Raw genomic sequence first — 9,088 nt, 5'->3', positions numbered from 1 at the left:
GCAGGTGGTGGCATTGAATCCAATGCTGTTATGGGCTTGGCTGACCATCAGGGACCTAACACACGCCTGTTGATAGGGGAGCGAAAGATGGCTCTCTGAGAAGTCGCTGGCTAAGCCTAGGCAGACCAGCCTCTGAGTGAACCCTAATGTGGCCGTCCATCTTGGGCTGGTCTGGGTCTCATGAAGTCTTCCTCTGTGTGGTTGGTTTGGAGACTAAGTGCCACACCGCTGCTACTTACTGGCAGGTACTTTGACTGCTGTCGGATGTGGATGGGGTCCATGGCTGTTCAGAGCTGGCTCTCCTCTTGGCACCTGTGGGTGGCGCCCTTCTGGCCGGCTCTCCTGCCTCAGGTGGAACATGGAGTGGGAAGAGAGGCCCAGCACACAGCACAGTGGGGATGAGATGGTTGGTTCTCAACAGGTTCTGTCTCTGGGTCGCCTGATCTTGAGTGGACCATGCCTGACTCTGCCCCTTTGCTTTAAGATGTGTGCTGCTGAGGCCTCTGAAACTGTGGCCCTAGAGTGTATCATGGGGCTGAAGTTCCCACTGTTCTGCCCAATCCTCTATGCTCGGTAGACATGGTTGAATGGCTCAGTAAATCCTAGGGCCCTTGTAGGAGTTCATGGTCTTCAAAGATGTATTGGCCTAAGGCTGAAGGGTCGTTTGGAGTCCCAGAGCCGCTCCCTTTGCATGGCTGCCTAATCCTGCATATTTTTGTCAACATTTCCTGGCACATACTATACTTGTTGGTGCTGTGGGCTATATGGTCCGCCATCTCACTGGGCCACTGGCTTTGTACAGCACTGTCTGTGGAGCCCCACCTCTATAGAGAACTGCCTGCTTTCAGACCAAGGGCCAAGCTGCATTCTAATTTCTGGAATTCAGGCCAGGCTGGGGCAGGGCGAGGGACTGGATCTAGGCACTCTGGAAGATGTTTCCTTCCTGCTGCCTCACTGGCTTATACCTTCCCTGGTCCTGGTTGTTTAGAGTGATCTTGGAGTTGGAAAATTCCTCTGCAAGGAATTCTTTTTTTTTTAATTATTATTTTTATTTTTATGTGTATGAGTATATTGCCTGCACGTATGTAAGTACACCTGTTTTGTGCAGTGTCCACGGAGGAGAGAAAATGACATCAGATCCCCTGGAACTAGAGTTATGGATGGTTATTAGCCACAGTGTGGGTGCTGGGAATTGAACCCAGGTCCTCTGCAAGAGCAGCCAGTGCTCTTAACCTCTGAGCCATCTCTCCAGCCCCTAGCAAGGAATTCTTATGAGGATTTCCTGTTATTTAGCTTATTTACTTATTCACTAACGTAGTGGAGGTTTTTGTTAACTAACTGCTTAAATTTAGGTTTTCCTGGCTAGTTTTGGTTTCTTTTCTTTCTTTTTTTTTTTGAGACAGGGTCTCCTCTTAACCCTAGCTGACCAGGAACCTGCTGCATAGGCCAGGCTGGCTTCCATCTCAGAGATCTGCCTGCCTCTGGTTTTGATTTCGTAGATGAACCAGCGGTATGGCTGCATTGCCAGGCTTCCCACTCAAGTCTTAAAGGCAGAGGGGCCTGTGACTGGCGCATCAGTAGAGGGCTATACTGGGAAGGATGTCTTGAGTTAGAGTTCTGGAGTGTGTTGGGGTCAAGTTATGTTGCTGTTGCAACATTTCTTACCCTGCCTGCCTCCCCGCCTCAGTGTCCCCATCTGTCCACTCTTACTTGCTTAGCTACTCAGTAGCATCACCCATTGTAGGGTCCAGAACAAAGGGAAACCTGGCATGGGGGAGATGGGTGGTCGGGGCGTTTGTTTTGCTTCCTGTCCCTTGAGAAAGGGTCACTGGGTGAGATGCTGGCCTTTATGCTTGAGGATGGAAGCCAGAGTCGCTATGCTTGTGACAGACTTCTGACCATGGCTGCTTTGCTGTGGACACAGAATCAGGTTGCATCCTCTGCAAGTTGGAGGAAAGTTCTGTCCGTGGAGTCCGGCCATTTGGACCCTGAGGAGACTTCAGAGCCCACAGAGGTTTGGGGGAAGTGAGAACACAGTGCTGGGATCCCCAAATGCTCCATCGCTCCCACTACCTGGCTTGGCCAACTGGGCTGTGTCTGGAGCCCATGTGTGAGCCTGGATGGAGGGTCACCTGGAGGTGGTCTTCATGTGGGCAGAGTGCATTTGCAATCCAGATGCCCTCTCCTGCCAGTTAGAGACAAAGCTGAGGGAGGCCAAGCCCGGCGCCCTCAGAAACTCAACTCACTGTCAGTTCTTTGTGGAGCAACTTGAAGGATAGGGTCAGAGGGTGTGAAGGGGCTTATCCGGGTGTGGACACAGTTGAGCATTGGTGACTTGTGGGTGGTTGGAAAGGCTTTGCCTTCCTTAAAGCTACCTCCTGCCCTGGATGCCTCCAGGGTGGAGCCACTTGCGTTTTGGATGTCCAAGTCCTTCTTTCCCATTGCCTGTGGCCCCCTCACCCACAGGCCCTTTCCTTCTCCCCCCAGGACCACAGATTGGGCTTCCGTTTAGAAGTCTGGGACGGTCTCAGAACCTCTTACCCTCGCTTCCCTCACCCGTCACACGGCAGCGTCACCACCTGCCCAGTGTGGTGTGACAGAGACCCCCAGGAGCTGAAGAGTAGCACTGTTTTGGAAAGTTGGTCTGCATTTTTGCTACCGTTAGTGCTGCTGGTTGGCATGTTGCTGGGTCCCTTGGGCACCATTTCACATCACCCTCCACAGCCCAGTGAGTTAGGAACTCAGCTATAGCTCCTTCCAGCTGAGGAACCAGGGCATGGAGGAGTCAGGTTGTGTAGCTGAGTCACACAAGGAAGGCTGCAAGGTCTGGTCTCAGGCTCCCCCTGCCCACTATACTACATGGCCTTGGCCAATCTATTGGAATTGGCTGAACCCAGCTCCTGTTTCCTCACCAACTGGAATACTTCAGATGATTGAAGCAGATGTGGTCCTTCCCCGACTTGGTACTTGAGGCACAGGAGGGTAAGATGCATTCCAGACCCTGGACACGTCAATACCCTTTTAGGCCTTGGGCAGTAGGTGGGAAGCAGGAGATTGTTCCAGGGCCTGGGAGGTATCAAGACAGAAGGAATGGGTCAGGCATCATCTGGAGGCCAGAGTGGTCCTGCCACCCCCTTATGGACCAGCCGGGTCACCTGCCCTTCAGAGATGTTCCATGCTATATGGCTCAGATGTTGTGTCCCTTAGACTTAATCCATGGCCTCTAACTTGTTCTCCACAACGACACTGTGTAGAATATACTCCCCCCTCCCTGGCCTCCATGGCTCAGCGTGTGTTCCCTCCTCCTGGTCTCCGTGACCTAGCGTGTGCTCCCTGCTGTCCGGTCTCTGTGGCCCAGCGTGTGCTCCCTCCTCCTGGCCTCCGTGACCTAGCGTGTGCTCCCTGCTGTCCGGTCTCTGTGGCCCAGCGTGTGCTCCCTCCTCCTGGCCTCCATGGCTTAGCGTGTGCTCCCTCCTCCCCAATCTCTGTGGCCTCTTGGGCCTCGGGAGCTCTTGTTTCACATCTAGCGCTCAGCCCATTTCAGGCTGCACCCCCCTGAACCCCAGCAAGGAGGCTGGCATGTATGAGATACGGATGATCCTTGAACTCTGCTCAGCTTGAGAGGTATATGCTGGAGCCACATGTCCAGTTCTCAAGAGCCAGCTTTCAGAAAGTCTGAGCTGGCTATTTATGAAGAGAAGCACGTAAGCTAAACTCATCGGTAGACTTGAAAGCAAGTGGAGGCATCGCGTGCTTGGGCCTTGTCTTTTCTGAATCATTTTCTGGCATGGGCCCCTGGGACCACTTGGGTCTCCTGTCTGTGCTGTGAGATGTAGTGAAGCCCACTGGTCAGGGTGGAGTATTCCTGCCCAGGGCGTCTGGGGAACATGCTTCAACGTGGAACCTGCGGGGGGAAGGTGCAGGTCAGCCTTCAATGTGGACCATGCGGGGGAACGTGCGGGTCAGCCTTCAATGTGGACCATGCTGGGGAACGTGCGGGTCAGCCTTCAATGTGGACCATGCGGGGGAACGTGCGGGTCAGCCTTCAATGTGGACCATGCTGGGGAACGTGCGGGGGACGTGCGGGTCAGCCTTCTCTTCCCTTTCGTTGTCCTGACTTTGGAAAAGTGAAGTCAGTATGTAGACAGAGCTAGCAGAGAGGCCAGTAGGGCACAGACCCAGCATAACATCCAGGGTTCCCAAGTCAGGAGCACAACCATGGTGTAGATCTGGGGTATAGGAGGTGGCTCCCAGGTGTGACTTGAATTTGGCTGTGGGAGCAGACCCATAGCCATCGGATGTGAGCCAACTCCTTGAGCCGGATGCTAGAGAGACAGTGGCTCAGGGTAGGTGGGGTAGGGGAATACCATAGGGCTCAGTCATCCTATCTCCCAGAGCCGATCTGTTGGGGTGCTTGGGCTCATTGTAGGGGTGGGGCAGTCAGGGAGGTCCATGAGTTGGGCTGTGGGGTCAGGATGTGGATTAGAACCCATCTTAGCTGCTGCTGCTTCCTGGCCCCCATTCACCAAGCAGAACCTCAGAATCCAGCTCCATCCTCACTCCCTCTCCAGCTGTTTTGTGAACTTTTCCTGAGGAGAAGACAAATGTCTCCTCACCCCAGATAGGGCCCCAATCACAGACCAAGTCCAACTTGGTTATTCACTGTGTTTATTGGGCTCACTTACAGAGCACAGATGAGGGGTGACTTATAGAAATGTGAGTGACCCCCCCCCAAATAGCTACATCACTCAAAAGTCTCACCCCGGCATAGGTGATAACTTCCCAGTAGCTGCATGGATGGAGCCCCCCTTCAGTTAACCATCCACACTCCCTCTTCTCCGTCACCTTCTAAGACCTTGAGACCACACGAAGCTTGGGCTATATACAGCTGAGAGGAGGCGTAGGAAGGGAGTGGCTGGAGTTGAAGGTTAGGATCTCGTGGCTCTCCCCAGTCCCTTTTTCTATGCAGGAGCATCATGAGTTACAGGCTGTGTCTCGAGTCTCCTGTGGGTAGTCACCGTTGCTCTGATGAAGGTGGCTGTTATAGCCAGGTGTGGTGGCCCATGCTTTAATCCCAGCACTAGGGAGGCAGAGGCAGGCGGATCTCTATGAGTTCAAGACCAGCCTGGTCTACATAGTGAGTTCCAGGCCAGCTGGGGCTGCAGGGAGGCCCTGTCTCAAAAAGACCAAAAAGCAAAAGAGAAGGTGGCAGTTATGCTCGGAGGACACTGTTCTACACCACTGAGCCCTCTTCTTGTACATGGGAAGTCTAACCCCCATCCTTGGCCTCCTGTGCTCCAGGCTTAGGGGCCACCTTCCCAAGTGGACAGAGGCTTGACCAAGGGCCAGGCAACCGGGTCTTGCATCTGGGGGCCTCTGGTATTGTTGTTCAAGAGCGGGGAGTGGGGGGTGAGGGTGGGAGGGGTTGGTGTCCTGTGGGAAAGAGGATGTGGTTTGTCTGGGGATCTGTGGGAGAGCTACCAGACAAGGAGGGGATGAAGGGTGTTGCCAGACATTCCTCTGCTTAGGGGCTGCAGACCCGTGAATCCGAACTCAGACTCAGAAAGAATGCAGGAAGAAGCTCCAGTGGGCGGAAGGTGTGACGGAGCGGCACTCAGGGCAAGCAGTGAGCCTGGCAGCCACTTAAAGGAAAGCCTGGGACTTGGAAAGGGAAGTGAAGCGCTCTGTGGTTCCCAGGTCTGGGTTCCCAGACACTGGCTTCTTTGTGTGCTCAGAAGCTTTTCTGCCAGTTTCCAGAGCAGGGCTGTTCAGGGCCAGTGGGCTGAACTCTGGTCTGCTTACAGAGACCAGCTGGGAGCCTGGCAGGGTGCCACCAGAGCTGGGGGAGCCTGGAGAGGACAACCCCCACTGTCCTGCCCTACTGGGACCCACAGGACCAGGGTCCTCCAGATCCAGGTGACAGGTGCCACCCTCCCTGGGCCTTTGTTACTGGGCTGGCTCTTGGAGACCTGTAGTCCCTGTGTCCTTGAAGCATGCCCCAGAACAGTTGCAGCAGGGGGTGTGTCCAAGCACGCCTCCTTCCAGATGGGGGTGCAGTGATGGCCCTGCTGGGGACATGGCCGATTGCATTCTGAGCACGTGTCACTACCATGACGGACGCTGTGGCTCACTGTGAGAAATTGTGTTCAGGTGGCACCTGCTCGTCTGGAACTGTCTGAAAGTCACACTTTCCTCCAGAGGGTCAGTTGGTCAAGCCAGACCCTGGTGCAGCCCAGGTAGGGATGTGAGGAGGGGAGGGGAGGGGAGACACCCGAAAACCCAGTGGTGCCTAGGAGACCAGCAAAGGAAGGAACTGTCCCGCCTCAGGAAGAGCCAGTGGTTGAAGCTGGATAGGACGAGAGGAAGGGGAGGCTGCAGGGCGCGAGGTGTGGGTGCAAGGAGTTCTGGGTGTTCCCGGGGGAGCACAGGGCTCCTATGGGTAACAAGAGGGCTGGAGTTCTCTTCTCCTGTGGCCTGAGGAGAAGACAAATGTCTCCTCACCCCAGATAGGGCCCCAATGACAGACCAAGTCCAACTTGGTTATTCACTGTGTTTATTGGGCTCACTTACAGAGCACAGATGAGGGGTGTTCAAGTGGGTTCAATTTCAGATTCATAAGATGAGCTCCTGCCCGGCACGTGGCAGCCGGTGGTGAGGGTGGTGGTGCTCAGGTGGACATAAGAGGCCTGCAGGGTTTGGTAGGGGACATCGGGCAGCGGCAGTCAGGATGGCAGGTGTAGATGAGGCCTGGGCATGACGTAGGCTTGGTGGGCAAAGCGCCCACTCTTTGCTGTGAGACAGCCCAGGAGGAAGTGCAGACCTAGGCTCTCTCAGCCCCGGTTTCTTTGTAAGTCAGGGAGTGTGTCAAGTTGAGCAGTGCCCTTTCAAGTCCATGCTCATCTGGGAGAAGGGTATTTGCAACTGTTGTTGAGGTCCAGTTACTCTGGGGTGGGTAGGACACTGGTCTAATGCAGGATATGCTGATGTGGGTGTGGAGGATGTCCTCCCTGGGCATGTTTTTGGGGACAGACAGCTGGGACCTCTCTCTGGTGTTCTGAGGTTTGGTCTTTCTTTACTTCAGTGTGAAGACTTCATCCTTTGGAGGAAGCTGAGGGGTTTCAGTGGGGAGTGCAGCAGGGCTGGGAGAGGTCCTCCGGAACCTTTTTCTTGCGGGGAGCTCAGCACATTCATGTTCTCTCCTCAGAGCGTGCGTGCATGCGTGCGTGTGTGTGTGTGTGTGTGTGTGTGTGTGAACAGTGTGCGTGTGTGAACAGCCCCGTGTGTGTGTGAACAGCCCGCGTGTGTGTGAACAGCCTGCGTGTGTGTGTGAACAGCCCGCGTGTGCGTGTGTGTGAACAGCTTGCGCGTGTGTGTGAACAGCCCGCGTGTGTGTGAGAACAGCCCGCGTGTGTATGTGTGTGTGAACAGCCCGTGCGTGTGTGTGTGTGTGTGTGTGTGTGTTTGTGTGAACAGCCCAGCAGGAGCCCAGCCGGAGGGGTTTGGATGTAAACAGGTGTCTGGGAGGCTGGGCTTCGGTGGGGTAGCCCGCCGCTGTGGTGCCTTGCATTTAGATGGTGGCAGGCGATTGTCGGAGCCCTCTCTCCTCTCTCTCCTCTCCTCTCTCTCCTCTCTCTCCTCCCCCCTCTCCCCCCTCCCTCCTCCCTCCTTTCCCCCTTCTCTCCCCTCTCTATTACCTCATTTGCTTGCTGAAGCTTAACAGAGAAGTTGGTGCTCGTTCCAAGGCACTCCGGGATCTCAGACAGGGGGACCCTCTTGAGTATGGAGCCCTCAAGGAGCCAAGAGCTCCTTGGAAGAGTGTGCCTCCCACTTTACTCAGCCTGTAGAAAGCCAGTCCCACCCAGGTGCCCAGGGCGTCGGCATCTTAGTGGTTCTTCGGCTCCCTTTGCTCCGTGTCCAGCAGCAGGCACGGGGGTGGGCATTCCAGAACCAAAGGACGTAACTTCTAGGTCACCACACTTCTGCCCATTCTGTTTGCATGCCTATTCACGTGTAGAAGCCAGAGGTGGACGTTAGGGTCTTGCTTTGTCACCCTCCATTTTATTTCCTTGAGCAGAGTCTGTCACTAAAGCCAGACCTTGACTGACAGCCAGTGCCTGTCTCCACCCACCATAGCACTGGGTTTATGAGTGTACTTGGCCATACCTGTCTTTTTACATGGGTGCTGGGGATTTGAACTCAGGTCCTCATGCTTGCTCAGTAAGCGCTTTTACCCACTGAGCCCTCTGCCCTGCCCCTGCTCTTATTTTTCTAAATTAAAGCCATGGGCATTGTGGCTGCTGGGGGGAAGGGGGTTAGTTGGGGCAGGGAAAGCTGGCCTTCAGTGGGTTTTAAGTTCAATTTCAGATTTATAAGATGAGCTCCTGCCCGGTACATGGCAGCTGGTGGTGGGCTAGGGCGACACACAGTGTCAATGCCCCCCATCCTGTAGGGTTTTCATGTATGAGATGTACTCTCCATCTTATATCTGGGGCTGGGGCTGGATCTCCAGAGGCAGAACACTGTGACAACTTGTGCATGAGTTTGGAAAGTGGTCTCATCACTTTTCCCCGCTTATTCACGCTGTCTTGTGATAAAGATGCTAAACTCTTTCATGGACCACGTTGCCTACCTGAGTTTTCTATTGAATTGTGTCGCCTTTTCTTTTGTAGACGTGCAGACTTTTTGGTGTCGCTGTTTGTTTTACATTTGTCCAGTTGTCTCTAGACTTTTTTACTTTGTAACTGTTTTTCAGTCTCTTCGTGCAGATCTTTATCTCCTCTCTGGTGATTGGCTGTTTTGAAATTTTCTTTTCTTTTCTTGGCATGTTTGTAAGTTTAATGTCCCTTTAGTCTCGGAAATCCAGAGTTCCTGTATGCAGTATGTTTCCAAGTGGCAGGCATGTGTCTCCACCCTCTGAAAGTGAAAAGTGCCCCACCCCCCACCACCATCCGCTTCTGTGTGTAGGTTCCATTTTCCAAGAGGTCTATACCAGGGTCTGGAGTCACTGTCCCCAAGAGCACCTTGGTCCTTCCTCTGACAGGCCGTATGCCTCTTCTGTTCCTCGACTCACAGCAATTTCTTTTCTTTT

This window comes from Nannospalax galili, unplaced genomic scaffold (assembly GCF_000622305.1).
Source record: "Nannospalax galili isolate Female #2095 unplaced genomic scaffold, S.galili_v1.0 scaffold1855, whole genome shotgun sequence".
Lineage (NCBI taxonomy): Eukaryota > Metazoa > Chordata > Mammalia > Rodentia > Spalacidae > Nannospalax > Nannospalax galili.
The sequence above is the reverse complement of the archived record's forward strand: the minus strand, read 5'-3'. Positions refer to the sequence as shown.